The sequence below is a fragment of the Meriones unguiculatus genome, chromosome 4 (genome assembly GCF_030254825.1).
Source record: "Meriones unguiculatus strain TT.TT164.6M chromosome 4, Bangor_MerUng_6.1, whole genome shotgun sequence".
NCBI classification, from domain to species: Eukaryota; Metazoa; Chordata; class Mammalia; order Rodentia; family Muridae; genus Meriones; species Meriones unguiculatus.
In genome coordinates, this window is record NC_083352.1 from 16,130,529 (window position 1) to 16,157,737 (window position 27,209).

General features: G+C 40.0%; 1 protein-coding gene across 2 annotated transcripts in view; it reads left to right on the top strand.

Annotated features, from left to right (window-relative positions):
* The window catches only part of Zmat4 (zinc finger matrin-type 4), a 404,848-nt gene that overhangs the window by 248,680 nt on the left and 128,959 nt on the right, over window positions 1–27,209 (top strand). The gene's annotated exons all lie outside the window — the stretch shown is intronic.

Consider the following 27,209-nt stretch of genomic DNA (forward strand, 5'->3'; position numbering starts at 1 on the left):
GCCATAAAATCCAAAATTTACAACCAATTTTGAGACAGCAACCTGGTTTTAACTTGGATCTGCAAAGAAGAACCTATGATTTTAGTCCCCTAGAAACATCCCCAAAGAGGGATGTTTCTGGCAGTAAATGACCTTGGGTGACTTCATCACTGAAGGGAGGTCAAAGGTTGTGCTGTGAGCTAAGTTCATTGAGAAAGACATTGCCCAGGAAAAGGAGTCGAGTGGGAGCTAGGTGTGTGGGTAGGTGAGAAGGCTATGTGAATAAAATCATATGTGTGCCAGGACACAGGACACATAAGCAGGAGACAGACACATGCACGGTCTGGAAGATTGGTGGTCCGCTGCATGGATCTGAGTTTCAGAGCCCAGGGTGCACCTGCAAAGCTGCAGTTGAGACTGATGCTTCCTTAATATTTGAATGGTGGCTAAGAACAGACACACAAGTGCTTTGCTTAATTTCTTGTGCAGTTTCCAGAAAAACCACACTGGTCCTTCCCATGCACTATATCAGCTATCTTCCCCACTGTAAAAGGTTTGAAGTCACTGGTGTTTGGTTGGGGGACTTCTGGTGTTGAAGTCTTTGTCTTGTAAACAGAGGATAAGTCTCCAAGGCTGAAGGCCACCCCACAAAGCTACTATTGCTAGCAGATGACAAGTCTGCTCTGTGGCTCTTTCATGACAGAGCACTGGAAGGGAAAAATGAGGATTTATTTATTTATTGTCTGACACCATGACACGAAGAAGGATTATTCCTACAGCACATTCTTCTTGTCTAGTCTGAATTATCTGCACTGCATCTTTTATGTGCAGCTACATCTTAATGATGTGGGAGTCAGATTCTCTTGCACTCCAGTGGCTTGTCTTTTGTATGAAAGACAAAAGGATGCTCTTTGACTTGGTACCGCTGTCTGCCTGTGACTCCGTAGCACACAGAACACTGTCCTTGGATCCACCTTTTCACGCACACAAGCGGATGCTTTGATATATATTTATGCAAATGTTCAATATTGCAGACTGTTGAGGAATAAAGCGACCTTGGGAAACCAGCGTTCTTTTAAAGATTCACATGCACATACTATTTCTGACATAACCCTAAAGCATGATTGATTAATAAGGCAAAACTGCATCAGAACTATAGGCATGCCCTAACTTAAAAAAAAAAAAATGAGGCCTGGCAGTTGTGGTACATGCCTTTAATCCCAGGCCTTGGGAGGCAGAGACCTGAGGATCTCTGTGAGTGTGATGCCAGCCTGGTCTACAGAGTGAGTTCTAAGACAGTCAGCATAGAGTGAGTTCTAAGACAGTCAGCATTACAGAGAGAAACCTTGTTTCAAAAAACAAAACCAAACAAAATGGTACCAGCAAGATGGAGGAAGATAGGAGGATGGCAGTGTTTCTATGGGCTAGTCTTTTCCTCTCCTATAACATGCTTATGGTTTTAAATACTACATTATCTATTGCTTATTATCATGGTCTTCCTTCCTTCCTTCCTTTCTTTCTTTCTTTCTTTCTTTCTTTCTTTCTTTCTTTCTTTCTTTCTTTCTTCCTTCCTTCCTTCCTTCCTTCCTTCCTTCCTTCCTTCCATCTCTACAGATTGCTAGCTATACAAATTGTATGCTTGAAATCTGGCTCTTTTGTTTGTTTTTCTTATTGGTGTGAAAATTTAAAATATCTAGAATAGTGACAGACAAATAATAGCTGCTCAATAATTTTGAATAAATAACAAGAAAGGTTCAAACAAAACCAATATAAGACAAAACGACATGGCCCACAATTCTGGATGCCTCACTTCTACAAGGTCTCTGATTGAATACATCCTTTATGAGTCTTCTCATTTTCAAAACATACACTTAAATGCACAGATATTAAAGTGTTACACTTTTATGACTTTTAACAGTGCAAGTACTTTATAATTCATACTCCTGTGATCATATGTGACTTCTTTATATCATGAGAAATGTCTGGACATTTCTGGTCAGCCCCAGTCCTCTGAACCTCACATGCATCCCACACATGAACATGAACACATTCATGCAAAATCGTTATTTATACCTGTGATCAAAGATGCTTTGCCTGTTTTCTTCTACAAGCTTGATAGTTTTGACTATTGTGTCTCATACTATGGTCTATTTCAGATTACCTTTGTGTATAGTTTGATGTAGGGGGTTGAAAAAGAATTTCATCTGCATTCATTTGTGAAGCAATTGTTAACATTTTGTTAAATATTTGATGCTCATTCCTGAGTTGCCTTGAATTGTTTTCTTGAAAGTCTGTTATTTGTGGAGCTGGAGAGATGACGTAGCAGTTAGGAGCACTTGCTGCTCTTGCAGAGGAACTTGGTTTGGTTCTAGCATCCACGTGGTGGCTCACAACCTTTCTAACTCCCATTCCAAGTATTACAACTCCCCTTTTCTGGCCTCTGCAAGTACTATGAAAATGCTTAGATATAAATGAAAATAAACAAACTCTCTTTTAAAGAGGAAAACATGCTGTTTGTTTGTGCATTTATTTCTCAACATCTGTTTGTTTTTTGTTTTTTTTTTTTCAGGGAACCAAATGGCCTCACACACTGTACTGACTATTTAACCTGTTAGAAAGTATGGATTTTGAACACATTTGAAATTTTAATAATGCTTCCAAAGATCAAGCAGAATCAACTTCAACCCCCTTCCTCAAATGATAAAAATGGTTAATATGAGATAGACTATAACATGAGACATAATAGCTAAAACTATAAAGACTGTAGAGGAAAACAGTCCAGAGCATCTGGAAGCAAGGGGCTTCATCATTTCCAGCTTGAAGACAGAGTGGCTGTTCTAGATCTTTTGCACTCTGTCTCAATTTCAGAATCAGCTTTTCAGTCTCCAGGTAGAAAGCTATCTGGACTGTTGAGTGAGATTGAATTTTCTGCAGATCAGTGTCGGGGAATCAAATTATTCAAAGCATGGAGTCACATGATCTGTGAACACCTTCCCTGTTCTTGTGAAAGTCTGCCAAGAATGCTTTAGAGCCAGGGAAAACCTTTTGTGTATCATTTGTTAAATTCATGCTGAATATTTGGTGTTGTTTAACCTATTACAAAGTAAATATATAATAACTTCACTTAATGTATTTGCTGATAACATTTGGAGACTTTTATACGTTTGCCTTAGTTCCTGCGGCTTACACATAATTTTCTACCTGTTATTTTCATATAATTTAATAATGCAAAGAATGTGCACTTTCTGCTGGTTTTGGAGTTCATTGTATGTTGTCACTGGAAACTGTAGAGCCACATTGTTTTGGCTCTTATGGCCTCAAGTAACAGGTAGGAAATTTCCTACAGACTAGCAAAGCATTAGAAGCTTGGTCTAAATATTAATTAGTATACACAGTCAACCATTGGTGCTGGTGTTATTTGTTCTGAGAAAACAAATGAGGGCTCCTCCACATCTGAATTATAATCGAACAAGGAAAGCTTGTCTCTCTGAGCATGAAGTCTACTATAAAAACAGCTATTGGAGTATGGAATTATGGAATTTAATGGATGCAAAGTACTCTTAGAGTTTTTCTTTATGGTTTGATTTTTTTGTGCTGGCATAAAACATCTAGAGAAGGTACTTTCTTATTTAGAAATAGTGGTAATGTAAATCCTGAAACTATGACTGCTTGTGTATAGAATATTCATTTTATACACTTTAATAATTCCTTTAAAAGCTTCAGAATGAGACAAAGCCCAAGTTCATTTGTTGTTTTACAGGACTCTAGATTCTTCGGCTGTAATTCTGTCTGAAGACACAGCTTTCGAGAGCATTTGAAAACTTAATAATGCTTCCAAGAATCGAAAGATTAATAGCTCTGTAAGACATGTTAAATATCATTGAATTATACATGCCCTTTCTTTTTACAGAGCAAGACTCTGAGGTCTAGAGCTGCAAATGGGTTGTTCTCCTCTGACTGGTTACTAGGGCCATTAGGTCTAGGCTCCCTGAACACAAGTGCATCTCCATGACTCAGCGCCTCCTGCTTGCAGGTGCACTCATCTCCATGACTCAGCACACTGCTGTCCCATAACCAAGAACAATTCACTCTATGGTGTAGAATGTTGAGGTTGAACAGCTTAGATATTTTTTAAATGCATGTTTTTAAACCTTGGTCATACCTCAATGATAGAATAAGCACAGTTAACTCACATTTCTAGAAATGGATTCTTGCCAAAATGCATGGAATGCTTTTAGTAAGTAAGTTTTCATACGGGGCTTATGACTCTGTGAACTAGAGCAAATATAGAAACACAAAGAAGTCGTAGTCACTCTTCATGGAGGCCTGGACTTGAGAGGTACAGTTCTGTGGAGGGCTGTTAACATTCTAGCTCCCTAAAACTGCTGCTGCTGTCTAGATTGGCTGTAATAGGGATTGATTTCAAGGGGGAGACAGCAACTTATGCAGGACTTCAAATCATAAAAGTGGGGTAGGAGTCAGAAGAAACAAATTTGCCCCAAGGTAAGCGGAACATGGGGATGAGAGACTTTCACATCTTGAAATCTTTCTGCTGTGAGGTAGTAGAGTGACTTGGCTCTACTTCCTCTTGTGCTTAATCTTGGCTTGGCCTTTTCCAGCACCCTGGGAGGGGGTGGCTTAGCATATCTAGACCTTGCTGCTCCTCTGCCTTTTGTTACCTAAAGTATCTGTGCTCAGCTATCTGGACAACAATAGATCTCCAAGGCCAAGGGAAGGAAGGATGCTCAAGGGAATGAATCAAATAATGTTTGGGGCAACAAGATCAGGTAAATATTATTTTGAAGCTCAGCATTTTAAAACCAAACCCAAGAGATGTTTATCATCTTCCACATTTACCGTGGCTGCATTTTGGAGCAACTTTGCCCTGTGGTCCAGGCTTGTGGTTTCTCCTGGGTTGGGATGCCAGTAGTAACTACAGTACAACATCAAGAGTATGTACAGGAGTAATAATATTGGCCCCTGATTATGGTGCTCAAATAGAGGCCATTGTCAAAATATGTATGGTTATATACTAAGGACAGGGTGTCACTTAAATGTATAATGAGTAAATGAAGACAGAAAGGCTGGCCGCCTTTCATGACTGACAATGGCAGGTTTCTACTTTTCCCTTGAGTCTCTCCTAGAGGCATGAAGAATCTCACTGAGTTAGTCCAGTTGTACAGAAATGGTGTGGGGACTAAACCTCGGCCTTTAAATTCCAGCAGAAAGCATTGTTAGGCCTTACACCTGTCACGATGAGTCTGGACAGGTGGACAGCTGACTTCTGCAAGAGAGGTTCTGGTGCTGGTGACTGCTTAGCTTAGCTGGAGTTGACAGGTTGGCTATGGGCCGCCTGTCTCCACATGGTTTGATAGGAGTGGAAGATCTGATTAGGTGACTAGAGATAATATTTTATGACCCGGATCATATTGTATGTTACTTCATCTCTGGTGGATTGGTTTACTTATCTGTTCACTCCCCCCTCATCCCTCCGGCATTTCCTGAGCTTCTGCCACAAGCCACACACAGGAGGCTGAAGATACGGCAGGAGCCAGAGGAGACTCCCAACCTATCAGGTGACAGGAAATAAGCAATTTTAACCTGTGACGGGTGCTAAAGGGACAGTCAAGAATGACCAGAGAATAAGATGGGAGGTGGGTTACCTGCAATAGGTTAGTGACAGCCTTGCAGACTTGCCAAAGTTCTTGAACTCTGACCTAAAGGCCAGAGAAACAGTTGGATGCAAGGCAACGGCTTGTCTCAACCAGAACGCTCCAGCTAGATCACTGGATCAGCATGGGAAAAGAATGAGGCGTGTTCCATTACTGATAGCAGGTAGAAGGAAAAGCTGACGACGGTTAGAAAGTGAGCTTGGGGACAAGTGAGGCCTTAGGTCATGATAAATGGTCTCTACTTTCTCCAAGAGTGTGATGGGTGTTTGCATGGCATTGTATAGGAATCCAAGCACTCCTCAACCCCCCCCCCCTTTGCCTTAGGAATGGGCTCCTCTGTGTCTTGGGCTACTTGCTCATTCTGTCCAACAGATTGATCTCTCCAACACTGGCTCTGCTCTTATCACCTCCTGTGAATACAACCCTCACCTGCTTCCTGTGTTCAAGGATATATTGTCATTTGTTAGGTGAGCCAACATTTCCGTTAGCAGTCCAGCACTGGCCTGTGGTTGGCAGGACTACAGGAAGGACCTTGGAGCTCATTTGGTACTGAAAGGTAACACCAACTGGCTAGAATTTCTTTATTAGGGGCTGAGCTCAGAAAGATCACGGAGGAGCAGGGACAGTGTTCATCAGGCGTGCACTATTGCTGTTGGGGACAGCTTATTTATAGGAAAATTGGACCTGATAGTTATCGCATAGCTTTCATCTCAGAACAGGGGATTTGCGTGATTGGTCACAAGTCTCACCTGGCTAAGTTAGTAAAAGAGCCGAACTGCTGAAAGAGGGAGACAAGAGTGACAGTAGGGATAAAGTTGTGAAAAGTGAGAGGCTTTGGGGGTACAGTGGCATCAAGAAAGCTTGGAAAAATGGCGGAGAGGTGCTCAGGTTAGCTAACTGCAGGCAGGGATGGGGCACGGCAGAAGTCTCCTGTGGGACTTGTGGAATGGTGAGTCTTACAGCTGTGTTTGGCAGCTCTAGGAGCAGAGTTAGGAGCAAAAAGGACTCTGATAACAGTGATAGGGGACACCCCTATTTATATCTCCAGATAATATAGCCCTGACTCAAGAAACTCAGCAGGAAATCGCATGTTGATATTTGCATCTTTTCGGCAGCTTTCTATAGAAAGCAGCCTGAGGGTCTTAGAAGGGAGAGAAACTACCGACAGGGATACATGTCAGAAAATTGTTAGCCTCGATGGGATTTGTAGGCTTAGATTTTTCAAAAACCTGCTTTATTTGGGGTTTTTAAATGCCTCTACTCATCTTCCGAGATATCCCCCACACCCCTCCTCTCACTAGTTAGAAGAAAAAGCAGGTCAGTAGGAGCAAGGGACACAGACCTCTCTAGCTACATCCAACTGGTTTAGGGACATTGTGTTATTTTTTAGGCAACACAAATCTCAGTTGTTCATATTCCAGCTAAACAGCAAACCAGCCATCCAGCAATTCCAACAGCAACCTCAGCAGCAACCTCGTAGTGTTCTCTGGAGCTTTTCTCTCTAGGAGCATCTCAAAGCCATGCGAAGCGAAGAAGCCAAAAGATGCGAAATGATGCAAGTGGCTCTCTCTTTGTTTTGGGGGTATTTTTGTACCCTCCCAAAGTCTGTGTAGGTTGTTTTTCAGGTAGCAAAAACCACCCCTCCCGCCCAAGACAGCTCCCAGCTGACGAACATCACAGGCTTTTCACTAGGTCTGTTTTCCATGGAGGATATACCAAAACCATTTCCACAACTCACACTTGGAATCAAAACAAAAACATGATTTTTTCCAGTAAGATTTCCAGTAAGAAATAATGTCAACCTGAGCTAAATGAAGAAGGCTTTGGAGGTCCTAGGGGTCAACAATAGAGGGAAAAAATTAAGAAAACCTGAGTGTTTCTCTTAAGGCCCACGTGTTGACGAGTGTTGACATGATGCTATTGGGAAGTGGCAGAGTGCTGGAGCCCAGCAGGTCTCTGAGCTGTGTTCTGCATGGGGATTTGTTTTTGTCTCTTCCTCCCCCAGCCACACACCTTTCTTTTGCTTCCTAGTCATGGCACAGTTTTACTCAGCCAAAATCTGTTGCTACACACGTCTTTAGCAGTGGCCCATTGGGTCGTGAACTAACACACCCAAAAGCCTTTTGTAAGTAGATTAACTCAGATGTCTGTTACAGTAACAGCAAGCTGACCTACACACATGGAAATTCAACAGGATTTGGTGCACAAGTCTTTTTCGTGATTAACTTTCCTATTTTTCCAGAGCTGAGGACAGAAGCCAGGGTCTCACTCATGGAGGCAAGTCTGCCACTGAGGCACCACCCTAGCCCGAGGGCCATGGTCCTCACCCTTCCTAATGGTGCGACCCTTTAACAGTTACTCATGTTATGGTGACCCCCAACCATAAAATTATTTTTATTGCTTCTTCATGGCTGTAATTTTGCTACCGTGAAGAACCATATTGTAGATAGCTGTGTTTTCCAATCATCTTAGGTGACCTCTACGCAAGGGTCACAATGCATGGGTTGAGAACCACTGCCCTAGTGCCTTAACTTGTCCTGCCACACTGCTGTTCTCATAGTCTTCTGAAGCCTAAATGTCCCATGCTTGGTCACTGAAACTAACAATCCAATTTCATTTAACCCCTTGGAGTGTGACAATAAGACCACGTCTTACAGTTTGGATCATACGATGTTGAGATCCATATTTTTTTATTCTTTAATAATTACACTTTATTCACTTTGTACCCCTCCTGTGGTGAGATCCATATCTTGTTGATACAAGTCCTATATGATCATCCTTCCCCCTGCTCCCCACCAGAAAAAGACACTGTACATCTCTTGAGTAGATAATTTAAAGATTTCCAGCACCACATATTGAAAAAAATTACCCTGTTGACAAAGGTACATTTTTATTATGCTTAATTGATTACAACACATACAGTGGTTTCTCCCTTACACTAATATTTTCTGTGAAAGCAGTGTGTACTTTAACTAGTGAAGCATCTGCAGAAAATAGGACCTTTACGCAGATATGATAATTATAAAACACGATTCTAAACTGAATAGTAGAGGTGCTGAAGCAAATACTTAGCTTAGATTACACCTGGTTATTTTTGCATTATTATTTTTAATGTGTTTTGACACCTTAGCTGCTGTGTGTAGGCTTATTCTGATCCTCAGAGCCCACATTCTGAGTTAGGCAATTAAGCTATTTAAATGTCTCATATCCTGTCATAATTGTTGGTAAGAATGTGGTAGGAAAATATGATGAAAAAGAGATAATTTTAATTCATTCATTCATTCATTCATTCATTCATTCATTCGTTTGTTCTCAAACTTACTAAGTCCCTATTATGGGAAAGAAATTTTGCCTGAAGTTATAAGGGAATACTAAATTGTTTAAGACTCCTACTTTAATCTGCAAGGATTTAAAGTATAGAACAAAGGAGAAGAGAAAAATGACACCTTTATTGAAATAAAACACAAGGTAAAGAAAAAAGGAGTTTAAAAGCTCTTTAATCATAATGATTTTAGAATTTAAAAAGAAAGAAAATAATTGCTTTCAACTTGAGATGAGCAGCAGGAAATATGGAAGTGGGTGACAAGGTTATTTAGAGCAAAGATGAACAGGAGTGAAGGGATGGGGAGAGTAGAGCATCATATGGAGTTAAGACAGGTTGGCTGTCCTGAATGAAATCAGGCCAGGAAGACAGCATAGAACCAGGACAAGTTGTTTCGCATGTCAGGCAAAGCCAGACTCTTTCTGCCCACTACTGACATGCCCTAACTCACATGGTAACTGGTATCATTTGTACATTAGGACTGTGTGGCAGCCTAACATTTGCTGAATTGGAGTGAGAAGATTCCAAAGGCTAGGAGACCCCGAGCTGGAGGCTCTGTAACTCCTCTGAGGTGGTGCAGAAGGAGGGACAAGGGCTGTTGTGTGCCCCAACCCAGCCATGTGGAAAGGAGCCTGAGATATGGAGTCTCTAAGACCTGGACAAGGAAACTCTAGGCCTTGGGGACTCTAACAGGAAAAAAAAAGATTTAATGAGGAGTATGAGTAATAACTTAGATTTCTGCTCAACCTCAAATCCAACAAGAAATCTACTTGATGAATGTTCACAGTGGCCTATTTACACCTAGTGGGCCAATGCTTTTCTCATCTGGGCCAGGTTTTGCCCATTATTTTTCCTAATGATGCTAAGGAATGTATTGCCGTCTGCAAAAAGTATGGTTAACTCTTCATCTCTGCTGAGTAGGTCCCAGAAGAAGATGCCCATGAATTTTAAAATGGAGTCAGTTCTGCACATCTGCCGCCATGTATGTGCTATACACAGACTAATTAAAGAGGAACTCGAAACTACAAGATTCCTAATTTTAGATATGGCTGTGGCACCATAAACATCCCTGAACTGATGTGGAAAACATTTTGTTTATTGTGAGATGTTGACTAAGAAAAAGCAAAAAGCAATAAGAATGTGTCCCCACCCACATGACTTCTGTTAAGGGCCAACTGAGGCCACACAAGGGAACCTAAAAATGTGATGTATAGCTGCTAGTCAGTTATTTTTCTTACTCAGCACTCCAAGACCTTTACTGGTACTGCCTGGAGGTACCCATTGTTTGGTTTAAGGTTAAGAGCTTGGATGGTATTTTGCTGAAGCTCAGTACAATATTTTCCTAAGGTTATGGGAAGATATATTTGTCATTCTGGCTCTAAAGTCATTGTGGCTGTTAGTGGCATTATTTCTCTTGACAAAATAAGAGATATGGGAACATTAAAATCAAGAGAGAAAACTGAAAAATGGAAAACTATTTTGTTTTATTTATAAAAAGTATAACTTCCATGCAGGAAAATAATCTTAAGTATCTTTTATGCTAAATTTTCAGCTGATGGGCACAGTAGATGAGATTTGGAGACACTGATTGTGGTATGGGAAACAAACATAAGATTTGTTCACAGTGGGAGGGGCAACTGGGAGGAGGGGAATCTGTGGTGGGGATATATTCTATGAGAGAAGAATAAATGAATAACTGAACAAATAAATAAATGAACAAACAAATAAGTAAATAGCTTTTCTCAAAGTACAGAGTACCTATTGATATGTTCATTGGCTATATTATTTTGGTTAATAGTTAACAAGCACTTACCATGTTATAGATACCATGACCATGCCCAGAACATAAAGATGACATTGTCCTAGTCTTTAAAAAGTCATACTTCCTTTCCCAACAAGCCCAGATAATGGTGGTTTCTGTGGCAAGTGAAACTGTGTAATAAGTGCTCTTAAAACTCTCATCCTTGAAGATGGCACCCGAAGACCTTCAGCATGTTTGCTCATGTCAAGGAACAGAGACATAAGAAAGGAAGAAAAAAGAAGAAATAAACAGAAGGAAGGAAGGAAGAAAGAAAAAGAAAGAAGGAAGATGAAACATGTAGTCAATTGATCATTTTATGATCTATATTTTGTCAAATATATTCTGGTACTGGTAATTGTCATTTCATGAATTTTCCCTCACAAAGTAGTGATTTTGTAGTTGAGAGAGAAGTACAGTGATAGATTATATCTGGCACCTTTGTGTGTCTGTGTGCCCAGGACTAACAGTGCTGCTCCAAACACAGAGAAATCCAATGCCACCTTTCCTTTGTCATGAGTTGCCTGGAAGAATGCTATTCATTATTCATTCACCACGTGCTTTTTAAATGGCTGCTGTGTTGTTGACCATGCTCAGCCCTGAAGATGAACTAGTATTCTTGGCATGGCCCTCGAGCTCAGCCAACTTCTCAGCAGCCAATACACACATGTTAATATGATTTAAATGTTTCAGAACCCCCCATGACTTGTATGTATAAGAAATGGAAAAACTTCTCCAGGGAGTCTTAAAAATCCAGTTCAACTTAAAAATTTACAGCAGCACAACTAGATTTTTCTCTAGAAATATGAAAACTGCTGGTGTCATGACAATAGAAATACTATTAGCCATAACAGATCTTTGTTTGGAAGGTGACTGCGATACCTACAGAGATTTGCAAGAACTCAGATTTGGAGTTTATTTTTATAAATTATGACAAATAACGATACATTTACTGAAATAGCTAACGGCCAGTGAGGTGGTAGCACAGCTTTTTACAGACACCAGCTGGCAAGCTGCTAAATGCATTGGCATGAATTCTTGGGCACTGATGTTGTGTAAATAAGAATCTTGATTTCTTACACAGTTCCACAAGGAAGAAAGGCGTCTCTCTCTCTCTCTTCTTGGATGTTTTGATTTCACAAAGTCCTGGCGAATGACTGAGGTTCAAGGCAGTGTACTCAGAGGCCTGGCTCAGATTTCAGTCTCTCAGCAGGCAGTAGTAGGAGTCTGGGGACAGAGCTACAGCTCTGGACCTTGGTTTCCTATCTATAAGGAAAGTATAAAACTTGATCAGCCAGAGTCACCATCTAGCATTTTCCCCATTTCTGTTAATTCTAGATAGTTCATTATGAGTTCGTATGCTTGGTAATTGCTGTTCCAAAATAAGATTTTTAACTCTCTAGGCTTCATTTTAATAAATTTGTCCTACCTCAGGCCCAGACAAGAGATTTTTATTTGTCTCCTCTCCATGACTTCTACCAGTCCAGAGGCAACCCAAGCATGCAAACATGGCAAATATCTTTTTACTATTTGTCTTGAGTCTGTGCAAACTGTCTCTCAACATGTTGCCCCCTACAAGTCAGCCTACAAGCAATGCTTTGCTATACTCCCATCATCCCCTAGGTTTTCCCTTCCCCCCACAAGTCAGCACACACAGACTCCTTCGCTCCTGCCCTGTCAGCTTTCCATTCCATTCCTGTCCCCCAGCGTTCGGCACACATTTTGTAAATTATCTATCTTCAGCCTTCAGATGTAAACATTTTTCAGTAAGGCCGGAAGTCAATCTCTGTTGTAGCCCACAGCACATACACATGTACTCATATATAAATATTGGTCACATGCTGTTCCTGTCATCTTCTCTGAGTGTGGTGACCATGTGAGTGAAGTTTACTCTTATTGTAGGTCAATCATGGGTACCATTTCCACAAAGAGTAGAATAACATCTACCAGATGAACCTTCCTGCTGATAGTGTCCACAGCCTCTGGACATCTATTTGAAGGCAATGAGGAGTAATCTCAAAACAGGCAGAACTGGAGGAAAATGAACAAATGAGAACCAACACTGAGTATTTCATAATTTGAATGCCGTTTCCTCTCAGGATTAATTCATTAGCACCAAACAGTCTCTCTGAAACGCTGATAAGAACCAAGAGGTGCTAGCTGAATCAGGCAGTGTATTCATTAAGATAAAGGCTGAATTGCTAGTTAATAAATGAAAAAGAAAAGATAAAGAGAAACCCCAAGAGGAATAATTGGTAGAAAGAGGTCTGAGAGACCCAGAGCATTGAAATGTAAAAGGAAAATTTATGACAGGAAAAATTCAAGATTCTGAGAGGAACCCCCAATTTTATCATATGACCTCTGCCTGTACTTGACCCTGATCTTGACTGGCATGTCTGAAAGGCCTTCATCAAGCAGCCCAGCTAAGTCTTGTTGTCCTAAGAAGAAATTTCAGCTTCTGTCTATTCCATAGTCCCTCCATCCCCCGAACAGGACAGAGATATTAGGATTTGGGTTCATCCAAGTTCACTGCCCGAGTTAAAAGAAATACTCTAGGGGAACACGTAGAGTACAGAGTTTTCACGTGTTTTATTCACTCTACCCAGATATAATTCTAAGTTAATAAAAATGACTATGAAGAAAATTGAAAATGTGATTAGTACTTTAGAGAAAGGAGACAAATACTGAGAGGGTCCAGAAAAGTAGCTATTTTGTTTATACTCGAGGGTATGAAATAAAATGTACTTACGAATTAGGAGGTAGACTATTAATCAGAAGAACAGGGTGTGTTGATGGGTGGTAGAGCGTTACCAGGTTATTCAACATGCATGCACACACACACACACACACACACACACACTTAGGCAGACAGACACACACACACACAGCAGATGAAGTAATGAGCAAGTGAGGATGGTTGACACAGCCATGTCAAAGACCCCAGTGTTTCAGGCAAGTAGGACTGGAAAGGCCTTTCCCAGGCCTGAGCACTGGCACTGACTGTGTTTGCATCAAGTATCCACAGCTTCCCTCTCTCAGATAACCAGAGCTTGAGGCTGCTCCCCTACAGAGTTTAGCTAACGTGCCCCCCACTTCAATTGAAATGAGTGTGGAGTTTCCAGGCTGCTGCTGAGTATCCTGTCCCATCTCAGCTTTTCTTCGTGTGTGACTGTTGTTTTCAGTCACCCCATTTTTCTTGCAATACACAAAGACACATACACACACACATGCACACAGAAAGACACTAAAATAAAAAGAGCCTTGTATGAACTTTGGATGTGAAAATAAAATTAAAAGTTACTGGAAAAGACTGGACATGGTGGCACTCACCTTTAATCCCACTTGGGGAGGCAGAGGCACGTGTATCTCTGTGAGTTCAAGGCCAGCCTGGTCTACAAAGTGAGTTCAGGACAGCCAGGGCTACACAGAGAAATCCTGTCTCAAAAAAAAAAAAACCGAAAAAAAAGCAAACAACAACAAAAACAAAACAAAAGGAAGGAAGAAAGAAAGGAAGGAATTATTGGCAAGTTTATAACATGAACTGAGTTGAGGGAAAAAAGTCGTGAAACTTGACATTAGTTTTTACAAATGCCCAGTAGGGAGTCACAATATCAAAAGTTCTTCATAAGTGAAATAAACAAAGACACGTATTTGAAAGACTCTCGAGCACTGAGAAAAGCAAGTGCACGCATGTGTATTTGCACATGCGTGTCTACACACAGGCATGCACACATGTATACACATGTGCATGCACACACATCCTACACATCTCATCTTACTGCTGAAGGAAGAGTGTGTTGAAAACAGCCATAAAGGAAGAAAGAGTAAACATTTATAGAGAGCAGAAACAGGGTAAATGGAAGCCAATGTTTTGTTTTAAAAATTCCAGAAGCAAGTGAGTCTACTTCAAATATTTAAAAAAGGTAGTAAATAAATGAACAAGTCAACTAGTGAAAATAGTGTTCACAAATAAAAGCGTAAAATAAAGATATTTTTACTCAAAAAATATAAGTCTTACAGATTAGGATCTGCATGTGAGAGAGAACATAGGATATTTATCTTTGAATTTGAACTACTTCGGTGAAATGATGCCTTACAATTTCATACATTGTCCTGAAGATTTCATTTTTTTTTTCGACGTTCAACCTTTATTCGAGCTTTTAAGAATCAGTAAGAGCAAATTGTTTTTAAAACAGGGTCTCACTGTGTATCCCACGCTGGACTCATTCTAGTGGCAACCCTCCTGCAGGCTACATGCTGGGATGGTTATATGGAAACAGTCCCATCAGCCTTACTTTGGGGAGCCTGGGAGGAGCACTGTACAGCTGGCTGGTCTCTACAGTAAACAGAGATAACTTAGGTTTTACACCATCCACTACCTTTGCTGTCACAGCCCAACACGGTTGGGCTACCGAAGAAATCCAAACACGACTTCTGCAGCACAGAAAGCCTCTTTTGAACCAGGAACTCTGAAATCTTTAGTATCTGGGATTTAGATTATTTGGTTCGAAAATGTTGTATTTCTTACCAGCTGAAGAAAATGTCTCCGTGCACGTGTGCCCCGATTTTCGCCACCCTCTCCTGTATGTGTGGGCATCTAGGCCTGGTTCATTTCCTGGTTGTTGTGATTAGTGTAACAATAGAAGGGTGTTCACTTGGCCTCGAACTCAGTCCTCTCTGCCTCCCAGGACCACAGTCTCTGTCCATCGCCTGCTTTGCCATTTTCTTTCTGCTCTGTGGATTCTGTTTTCAATGGCTTAACACGTCCTATCCGCTGAAGCAGTGAGTTTTAGTCCTGATAAAGTTCTATTTCTATGTTTGTATCTTTTGTTGTATCTTTTGTTGCTTACAATTTTTGTCTCATATTTTGCCGCAAGCATTTATACCATTTTTTTCCAGTTGCTTTATAATTATAGATCTTACATTGCGATGTTTGAAATGTTTTTTATGACTGTCTTTCTATGTTAATCCACTGATCCATGAGCATGGACGATCTTTCCATCTCCTGAGAGCTTCTCCCATTTCTCTCTTCAGAGACTTGAAGTTGTCGTACAGATCTTTCACTTGGTTGGAGTTAGACTAAGATATTTTATAACATTTGTGGCCATTATGGATGGTGTTGTTTCCCTAATTTCTTTCTCAGCCCACTTATCACTTGTATAAAGAGGGCTACTGATCTTTTTGAGATAATTTTGTAATCAACCCCTTTGATAAAGGTGTTTATCAGCTGTAGGAGTTCCCAGGTAGAATTTTGAGGTCACTTACGTATACTATCATGTCATCTGTGAAAAGTGACTTCTTCCTTTCCAATAGTAGATACTTGTTAGGTCCATTTGTTTCATAATATCTATTAGTTTCATTATTTCTGTTTAGTTTCTGTCTCAATGACCTGTGCATTGGTAAGAGAGGGTCGTGGAAGTCTCCTACTGTTACTGCGTGGGGTTCAATGTGCAATTTAAGCTTTTGTAATGTTTCTTTTACAAATGTGGACACCCTTGCCTTTGGGGCATAGATGTTTAGAATTGCAATGCCATCTTGATGGAGTTTTCCTTTGATGAGTATGAAGTGTTTTCCCCCATCTCTTTTGATTAATTTTGGTTGAAAGTCTATTTTATTAAATATTAGAATGGCTACTCCAGCTTGCTTTTTTGGTCCATTTTTCCAGCGGGTAATGTCTATCCTATTGCTCAGTTTTGTTTCTTGTATGCAGCAGAATGATGGGTCCTGTTTTACATCCATTCTGTTAGCCTGTATCTTTTTATTGGAGAATTGAGTCCATTGATGTTAACAGTTATTGATGACCAATGATTGTTACTTCCTGTTAATTTGATGTTGGTGATGTTAGTGTGTTTGTGTGTGCTTCCTTCTTTTATTTTTGCTGGTGTAGAATTATTTATTTCTTGTGTTTTCTTGGCTGTACTTAACCTCCTTGGGTTGGAGTTTTCCTTCTAGTATTTTCTGTAGAGCTGGATTTGTGGATAGATATTGTTTAAATTTGGTTTTGTTTATATGTTCGGTATGATTTTGATTGCTCTGAATCCCTTTTAGAGGTATATATTTTAACAGCATTTTGTCAATTTATGAAAACAGATGACTAAGATGTCATGAATTTTGTGTTAAAGATGTTCATCAATCTTACCAAGAGTAAATTTTTTGATAGATAAATCCAAGATAGTATTGCATTCACTTAGGTTTTTCTTTCAATGATGTTTTTGAAAAACTAAATTTGTTATTTGTGTTTCTATGTCTATGTACATAACACTGGTACATATACCATGGAATAAGTGGCCAGATGACAGCTAACCTGCAGAGTCCCTTCTCTCTTTTTGCATTTACATGGTTGCAGGCATACACAGAAAATGCCTTTACTCACTGGCCCATCCTTCTGGCCTGTCTTTCCTTTATGCCTTATAAGTAATTGGTGTGTAATTCTTCTACTTGTTTTGGTAAAATTATTCCTAACATGGTGTTTTTTTTTTTTATATAGCTGAAATGATTTTTTCTCAAATTTAATTTGAAGTTTTCATTATAAAGGAATAGAAATATAATTGAGTTTTATATAAAGATATCTTGAAACATTGTAAAACTCATTGATTTCAAGAGAGATGGAGGAGTGAGGGAGAGGAAAGGGGAGGGAAGCAGAGAGGGAAAAGGAAGGGAGGAGATGAGAGGAGATTCCATGGAATTTTTATATGTAGCAAAATACCAGCATATGCCATGTACAGTAAGAGATTTTTGCCAATATAATTTTTTCTTAATTTTCTTTGTAATGACCTTGGCTAGAAAGTTCAGTACTATGTTGAAGAGAACTGGCAAGAATATACATACTTTCATTCTGGACCTTAGGGGAAAATCTCTTTGGCATGCCTATTAATATTAAATGCACAGCTTTTATTTCTTTGTAGTTTGTTGAATGTTAGAGCATTAAAGATTTTGGAGACTTTTCATATTCCTTTCCTTCTCTCACTTAGGCAATCACGAGGCTTTTCTTGTTTATTTTTACAGCACTTATGTTCACTAATTTATATGTTAACTCAAATGTACCTTCTTGAAGTACTTTTAGTTAGTTATAGTGTATGTTCTTTGTGGGCCCACTTTACTGATACTTTGCTAAAGCTTTTATTTCTGCATTTATAAGGAATATTCTTTTCACATCATGTCAGTTCTTTGTTGGATTTAGAATCAAGCTAATATAGGTGTTTGGTGAGTCTGAGTCATGCCAAGCCCTGATAGGCAGAAGGACAGAGCAACTTATAGTGCTTACACCTGTAAGGTTTACTAAGAGGATGCTTCGATATTACTGCGTGCGAGAGGGTTCTTTCACAGCATGAGACCGTTCAGCACCTACACTGTGGGAAGAGGTTAAGGGAACTCCTGAGGTCAGTGACTCATGGCTTGAGGATTATAGGCTTCACAGTTAGAAGCCAGTTTGCATGCCAGAGGGTTCTGAAGGTGGCAGTGGCTTTGTGCTCTTACAAGTCTTACTTCTGCCTAGAGCCACAGATATTGGGTGCCGTTCTGCACGAGATTTAAAGCATATGTTTTCCTACGTGGAAGTAGTCTTATTTAAAATATCTGAATAGGTAAAGAAAATAGTAAGAATAATAATTGTGACTTTGAAATGAGTGAGCTTAACTTCCGTACAGTTATCTTTGTCTCCCATAATGCAATCTTGTAGGAGCTGGGCAGTGTCCCTTCTTTTGTAATGGATTAAAATAAATTCTTAACGTAGGAGTATTCACCAGCGAGGTCATATGGAAATGGGCATTTCTTTGTATAGCACCTTAAAAACTTACTAGTCCATTATTTTTGATCCTTAAAAGGATCTGATGTTTTGTTTTGACCATCAGTTCTGCCTTTGCTTTTCTGCTGTTTAACATGGCTGGGCTGTGGACACTCACAGTACTCATTTCCAATCCTTCCGTTTGCTTATGGACTATCCTGATGCTTTTCTGCCCTGTGTGTGACTTTAGTAATTTGTGACTTATCCTTTCTTCAACTTTCTTTTTGGTTGGGTTTCCTTTTTTCCTGTTCTGTTTTTTTTATTTTAGGAATCTATGTGTTTAAATATTAATGTTTCCAGCTACACTTTTCTCTCAGTACCACCTTGCTATTCCTTGTCTGTTTTGAGAGCTTGTATTTTCATTTCCATTCATATCCCTGTGTCCTATTATGTCTTAATTTCTTATCTGACCCATCAACTATTTAAGGGCATATGCTTTAGTTTGTATGCAAATTTCATTGATTTCTTACGTTACTGATTTCTAATTTTCTTCCATTATGGTTAGATGGTTAGAAAATATACCTATGTGGATTTATTTAATCCTTTTAATGTTATTAGGGCATAGTCTCTGGCTAAATATGTGATCTATCCACAAATCTAGTCCACCTGCACTTAAGAAAAGTATGTTCCACTACTGCTGAGTTTGGGCTTATGCGTCTGTCTTTTTGGGCTTAGAGTGTTGTTGGAATCTTTGATTTTCTTGTTGATCTTCTGTTTAGTTTTCTATCCATATGGAAATGGAATGTTTAAGCATCTAACCATCTACTCCTTTCAAGCTTTGACTCTGTTGTTATATGCATCTATGCTTACACTTGTAAGAACTTATTGATAGATTGTGTGATGTTATCTTCATAAAATATCCCTCTTTGCCTTAAAACAAGTTAAATAAAATTGACAACTATAAGTGAAGGTATTAAATAAACATTTTATTGATATCAGTTGTATTAGCAACTATATAACCAATTATATATGAAATTAAATGAAATCTATTATATAATGAAATATGTGAATAAAAGTCCTGACATTTTATGCAAAGTGATGCAATATTAATTCTAAAGTGAATAAAAAGTTAAAATACATGTACAATAATCCTTGGAAAAATTACTCAAAGCATAGAAAAAAGAGTTTTTAAAAGAATTCATGAGGCTGGAGAAATGGCTTAGCATTTAAGAGCACTGGCTGCTCTTCTAGAGGACCTGAATTCAATTCCCAGTGCCCATACAGCTCACAACTGTTTGTAACTCCAGTTTCAAGGGATCTGACACCCTCACACAGACAAACATGAAAGCAAAACACCAATGCACATAAAAATAAAAATAAATAAATTAAAAGAGAATTCATAAGGGTTAAATAAAAATAACATGAAATAGTAGAGAAATGAAAAAATAGATGAGATGAATAGAAAACAGACATAAAGTAGAAGTCCTAGCTGTTACCATTCTACATAGTTATGTTAATGAAAAAAGGAGTTAAAACTCCATCTAAAACAGGCAAAACTTGAATGAAACAAAACCAAACCGTGAGGACTTTAAACACTGATTTTCAGTGAAGACAACTCGTTATGAGAACTGATTTAGAGAGGTCCTCATCTGTTTCAGCCTAACTAACTCACTATAAGACTATGACTCAAATGTCTACCATTATAGTTTTGCATTGTTACACACACACACACACACACACACACACACACACCTGCATTACTGTGTGTCTGTATACCCGATACTGCTTCCAGAACACCTGACCCCAAAACTGTCTCAGTCAGTTCAATTCATTCAAATGTACTTAACTCCCCTCTGATGCATGGCATCCCTACTTACTGCCAGGAGTCATGTAATCAAACTGAATGCACTCCAGCCATGTATGACTCAGATATCAGTTTGGAAATTATTCCTCTCTCTATCCTAAGGTGGCTCAGGCATCACTCAAAGGTGAAAAGAGAATTACCTTCCCTCAGTAGTAACACAACGAGACACAGCTCTTTCCTCCGGACTCACGGCTTCCATCCCCACCTCAAGTTCTTACTTATTTTTTTTTAACACGTATCTTTCTTCTAGAATAATTATCTATTACAGAAATTGTGATGCTAATACTTCTGACACAATTCAAAATGAGTGAACCGTATTGATATAGTATTATTAGCTGAACTCCACATTTTGTTCAGATTTCCTTAGTTTTATCAAATGCTTTCCTTAGGTCCCAGAACCCCATCAGCATATTGGATGGCATTTATTCTTTTGTCACATTAAGTCTTATTGGCTGTGACTTTTCTTGTCTTTGACAACTATAATAGGTTCATTTGTTTCTTTTAGTATTTCTTTTGTCTATATTTGTAATCTCAACAATATTCATGATTCTTTTTAGTTATTCTGGAGAGATTTCATCAGTTAGAGTTGATATTTTCCTAATGATTAGACTGAATCAAAACCCACAATGCTGTCATAGTCATGTAAGTATATGGCCTATTAATATGGCAGTCACTGTTAGGTGAACCTGGCTTGCCTGTCTTTCTGTCATTTTTATTAGTCTTGGTCATTCTGTGTTCGTGGGAATGAGTCACAAGTCTTAACCCAGCATGTACGTAAGGAGTGGAGACTTGCCTTCCATCCCGCTGAGGGCAGAGCCTCTGAATAAATCCTTTAGACTTAATTTTTAGATAGGAGGTTGTATTTAATCACTTATTACAGCACCATGGAGTCATATGTCTGTATGTCTATTTCATATTTTGGATTGTAATACAATTTTATTCCTTTTATAGTGGGCCAATTTATGCTAGCCTATGCTACTAGCAGCTCTTCCTGTTTGGCCCCTGTGACATTCTTCTGTCATTCAATGGGGAGTTCAGGGTATTTTGTTTGTTTTTGTATTTTTCCTTCCTTCTGAAATAACAGTGTGCTATAGGCTCAGCCTCTGAAATTCTTGGCAAAGTCCAAAAATTCTGATATTTCTTGGCAGAAGCCCTTTTATCTCCCAGTGATACTAGAAATAAAGATTTGGTCAGTAGGAACCTGCTTACTTTGAATTATTTTATCCCTTTTTACTCCATCTAATAAGAGTTTATTACTTCAAGCTTTTTTTCCCCCTTTTCAAACTCAATGTATTCTGTTAAGTTCTTCATTCCTCTACATAAAAGTCTCCTAAATGTTCCCCCTCTTTAATCCAATTCCCAGTTGGCAACTGGAGAGCATCATAAAGTATAAACCTTGTTATGTTGTTACTGTGGTTTAAAAACCCCTCATAAGAGCAGCACTTCTCTGGGGACATAGTTTAAACTTAACCTTGTCGGAAAGTTTTTCAGGATTGGCTATTTTCCTTTGCATCTTCCCATGGAGAAACTCTCAACTGCACATCACACCATCCTCATGAAAACACCCAAATCCTCAGGAGCCTTTGTGTGTTTTATGACTGTCATTCTTAGGTCAACCTTACTTGTCTCCCTAGCACATTTGTCAGCCTTGGTCATTCTGTGCTCTTAAGAATAAGTTATAACACAGCATACATGTAGCAAGTGGGGACCTGCTTTCCAACCCCTTGAGGGCAAAGCCTCCAAATTTAGATTGCCCAATGGAGGAAATGGGTGGAGAGAGAGAGAGAGAGAGAGAGAGAGAGAGAGAGAGAGAGAGGTAAGTTCTGTTTAAGAGTTCTCTTGTGCAGCGACTAAGGAGAGTGATAAAAGTAGCACCCATAGAAGTTTCATTTTGAAAAGTTAGAGATGGAGGAGCACCCTGGCAGGGGTGACGTAAGGACAGCAGTTATTGAAACCAGCCAAGGGTTGGAGTACAGTTGGAGTAACAGCATGCTAGGGCAAGTGGTTTGGGGTTACAGTCACCAGTTCCACTGCCATGAGTGCTGCACCAAAGTAGGAGCCAGAAGCAGCAGAGGCCATGGCACACTGAAGGAGGGGAGCAGGAGAAAGCAGAGGACTGATGTGAAGAATTGTATCTGGTCCGGGGTGACAGGATGAAGGTTGCTTGCAGTCAGAGCACCCACAGTATCCCCAAAGTCTTCTTGTGAATGAATCAGGGACAGATGGAGCTGTGAAGTGGCTCTCAACCTTCCCAGCGCTGCGCCCCTTCAATACAGTTCCTCATGTTGTGGTGACCCTCAACCGTAAAATTATCTTGTCGTTACTTCATACTGTTATGAGTCACAATGTAAATATTTTGGGAGAGAGAGGTTTTTTTTTTTTTTTTTTTTTTTTTTTTTTTTATGAAAGGGGTTACGACCCACAGGTTGAGAATCTCTGTGTTACACTAGGAGAACTAACATCGAGACATCCCTGTTTGGGCCTAGGAGGAAGTCTGCTTACTTTAAAGGATATGGGTCCAGAAAGTGAACTGTTTAAAGGAACAGGTTAAAAAATGTAAGGACAAGGATAACAATATGAGGAAATGAGTGACCACGGGGAAAAGCCAGAATGGAAGGGAAACAAAAGCAAGGTTTGTCACTGGAATTTTTTTTTTTTTGGGGGGGTCTTGTTTTTGTGTCTTTGGGCCCCATCTCAAGCCAGTTTGGATTTGTTGAGGTGGAAGCAACATTGATCCTGGGGAAAACACAGAGCCCATCCTCCACTGCAGTCAGGAGATCTAGGCTTCTTTAATTTTGGAGTACAGCAGCAAACAAAAATTCAAGCTGGTTCAAAGAATGTTGAACTGATGTGAAATTTCTGTAAGGATCTTTGAGAGCTGGTGAGCAAGGAGGTTGGTTGAAACAAAAAGGTCTTCAGTCCAGCTGTTTCAGTTCTGAGTCTTGAGGAAAAAAAAACTTTCTAGAGTGACAAGAAGAGGGATGAGTTAGGTGGTCCATTAGTCCCCATTTCAGAGGCCATCCAAACTGCTTTTAGGGGTTTGGGGCCACAGATCTCTTTTAATTGTTCCAAGCTGACCAAAGGGGTGATGTGGAAAGGACAGTAGTGAGAGACCCTAGGAGATGGGTCCATCTGATAAAACTTAACAGACAGTAACGATCCCAGGACATAAGACATCCTTTCGGTGATGATATGTGTTAATGGATTGCACTATGAAATGGATGTAATAACTATATAACACAGTGGGGAGCATTAAGAGATGAAGTCAGAGAGGAAAGTTTAAAAATCAGGATTAACATAAATTTTGTTTAGTCAGGTGAATGTAATTGTACAACTGGCTGGGCCATGTACCAGAGCCCTGTAAAAGGATGAGGCTACTGTAACCGGCCATTTGTTACATCAGAGCTACATAAGGAATGAGAACATGGGAACTTTGTAGAAGAGGTCAGCTAAAGTCAGCATCTTAATTGACATTTTTAAGAGAGAAATAGAAGCCTATTGAGTCCTTTTATAGGATTGTCTAGCAAAATTCCAAGGACGGCGCTTGTGTACCCAGAATAATTTCCCAAACCTATGGCCTTGATGGCAGCATTTCTGGCAGCCTACTTTAATCAGGGTACATGGGTGGTTAGGGCATGGAAGGACACACTGTGTCGGTGGGAAGCCGCCTTCTGGAAAGAGATGGTACTCCATAGTTGGTAAATAGTTGGTGTTTAGCTTTGGTCTCCTGTTTCAGAAGACAGGTCTATTTTTCTCTCAGCGTAGATAAACACTGGAGTAATGATGTAAACCAAAGTCTTATCCTATATCTGGGCTATATATCTCACTAAGATTGAGAGATGGCCTAAGGCATGAATCTCTCCTTCATCCCAGGTATTCAGACTGTATATGACACCCACTGTAGAGTCATTTAAGTGGGCCTCTAAGTTACCATATTGATTGTTGTGACATTGAGTTGCTTGTATTCAAGAAACTCTTATTTAGCACTTCATAATTGTCCTAATGCACAAACATAGCAAGCCTGGCATTTAAAATATGCTAAAGAGCTTTCATGAATCTCTTTCTTTAATTGAAAAGGGAAAGATTTCAACTTCACACAAGCCAGTATTGCTAAGATCTACAGCAAGAATGAGCCATCAAAGAAATCATAGAGAATTAAAAACTTCCAGGCCTCACCTTAAACTGCAATTGTGTGGTAGGTGCATAAAATTAAAAAAAATCACTAAATTTAGGTTTATATTCACAGGAAATACATAAATACAAGGTTTGGTGTAATATGGGGTTTCAAATATTCACTGGGTCATCTAGAACCCGTCCAAACTACCGACCCCTATGGATAAGTGATTATATTTGGCTATGCTAATATCTTTGTTTTAGTGTCATAGTAAAATGTTTTATTTCTATACCTCTTACACAAGTATAGTGTCTCTAAAAACAAGAAAACAAACAAACAAACCCAACAACAAAACCTGGCTACGTTTTGGCGAGTTTAGCCTCTTACCTAGAAAATCCATCTTCTCTCCTTCCCCACCCAAAGGAGAGCTAAGGCAAGGATTCTCCAGGGCTTGAGGGCAGAGCAGTGTTCTGTCAGAGGGAGCCATGCTCACTTATAATCATGCATCTCTGGAAACAGTCACATACAACTATCTTTGAGAAGCACTGTTCCCCATTTTCTGTGGAAATATTGAAATGATACCAGCTTTTTCTGGGTAGAAATGAGTACAGATGAGCACCCATCAAACCTACCTACCTGTTGTCATGTCAGACTCTTTGAGGATATAATTATTGAAGTGAACATGCAGGTGTTTTGTTTTTGTTGTAATGCCGTTGAAACCAAGCTGAGTGGAGGTGTAAACTTCTTGGTAGCTTCAGAATCCCAATACATTCTAGATGAAGCAATAGGGACCAGCATTCCCAATCTGCTTAACCAGGTACATCCCCAGAGACCAGAACAGACACTGCTCAAATAGAGCTCACTGCTTGTTGACTTCCGCTTTCATTTAGAAAGTCAAGGACAAACTAGGACACATGGTAAAGCCATTTTACAATGAGCAACAGTAAATGGGTGGCATTGACCTTCAAAAAGAAATGCAAATGCTCAGATCTACTCTATGATAGAATGCCCTGGCTGCAGAAAACCAGAGTCCCCTTGAGACTGTCTCGCTATCTTGCTCAACTGTTATCGGTCAGCCATATCTGCATCTCGGGGAGAACAATTTGTTGAGATAGGAAATTCTCAAGACAACCTGTTTTGCTTGAGCAGGCAGTTCTGAAAGGAGGTTGTAATTTCTCAAGAATGTCTTAATCTATACACACTTTCTGCAGCATTATCAACTTCCCTATACATAAGTCCCTTGCTCATTCTCATAAGAACCATGCCACCTCCCTCCCCATCACATAACTTCCAACCCACAGGAAGATGGCTGCCCCTCGCTGCCCTAGTAAACACAGTCTCTTCTGTTGAGCCAGACTTTGCTCTCCTTCCTGGCTTCAGTTTCCAACATTTTGGGGCTAAAATCCTGGACAACTTCTAGGGCCCTTGGTGTCAGTGCCAAGTCCTTCTTCTGAGTCATTCTTGACTTTCGTATCATCCTGTAGTCTTGGAACCTGTTGCCTTGAGAGCACAGACACTCCCAGAGATCACTATCTAGGCTAAACAGCCACCAATTATAATCTTAGACCCCTGGTCCCTGTGGTCTCTCACTGATGAGCAGCACCTAGGGACTACATTGGCAAACAATAAACCCAGGTTGACCTCTTGGGAAAGGATTTCCCTTTGTCTTCCATTCTCCTTTAATGTTCTCTTCCCCTTCTTCTCATGCTCTCCCTCCTTCTCAGACCTTGTCTCATCTCCAGATAAGAGGCCATTCCCCATGTATCTCTACTTCATATCTGCCACACTGGCCTGAGACAGAGGTACCCTATCATAAGTTGGGAACTTCCTGAGCTTCTCACATTTCATTGGTCCAAAAAGGAGCTTCTCATAGGGGCTTTTTGTTCTTTGGAATTTCTGGAGTCTGTGAACCAGGGCCCAATTGTTCCTAGATACCGGGAACAAACATTCCTAGATTCCACATACAATTTTTGTTAATCCCTAACCCAGAGGGTTGTTTTGGGCAGTGTATCTGACATTTATTCTTGCCTTGCTCCCAAACCTACCATGTGATCCAAATTGCCCATTCCAAAGAATATATCCTTAGCCTGTCTCTGGGTTAGTGTAAAAGAGCTCCATTTGGGAGGCCTTAGACCTGCCACACCTGTTCATCTCTCAGTTAAAATCTGACCTAAGTATACACTGGACAATGGCCACCACCGGCCCAAAATTAAAACTTTTGATTTTAATATCCTAAATGACTTTGTCAATCGAAATGGAGACAGACTGTTCCGAAGTTCTTCTACGCCCTCTACTACTCCCAACTTCAGGCCTCTTTTTCTATCTGCACTCCTGTCCTTCACTTCATTTCTGCACTTGAGATTTTCCCAGCTCAAAGATCCCAAACCCTATTAGATGTCAGTCTGGCTGAGAAACCCCCTCGCTATCAAAGCAGAGTACATTAAGTCATGTGAGCAAATGTTCGTAGGCTATTTAAGCCGATAAACCCACTCTGGATGAGATTTGGCCTTCCTACTCTAGGATCATGTGTCTGTCCTCCAGTCCCTGGTCCTGGGTGAGGCTAGACCCTGGATTCTACAACTGGAAAAAGGGAGAGAAAAACAACTCAGTCTTCCCCTGTCCTGGAATTGGCCTGGTAATGTTCCTTTGGAGCATTATTCTTCAGTGCCTCTGAAAACTCGTGCTGTGGTTCTAGCTTCCCTATCAGAAGCTTAGGGACTCAGCTTCATGAACAGAG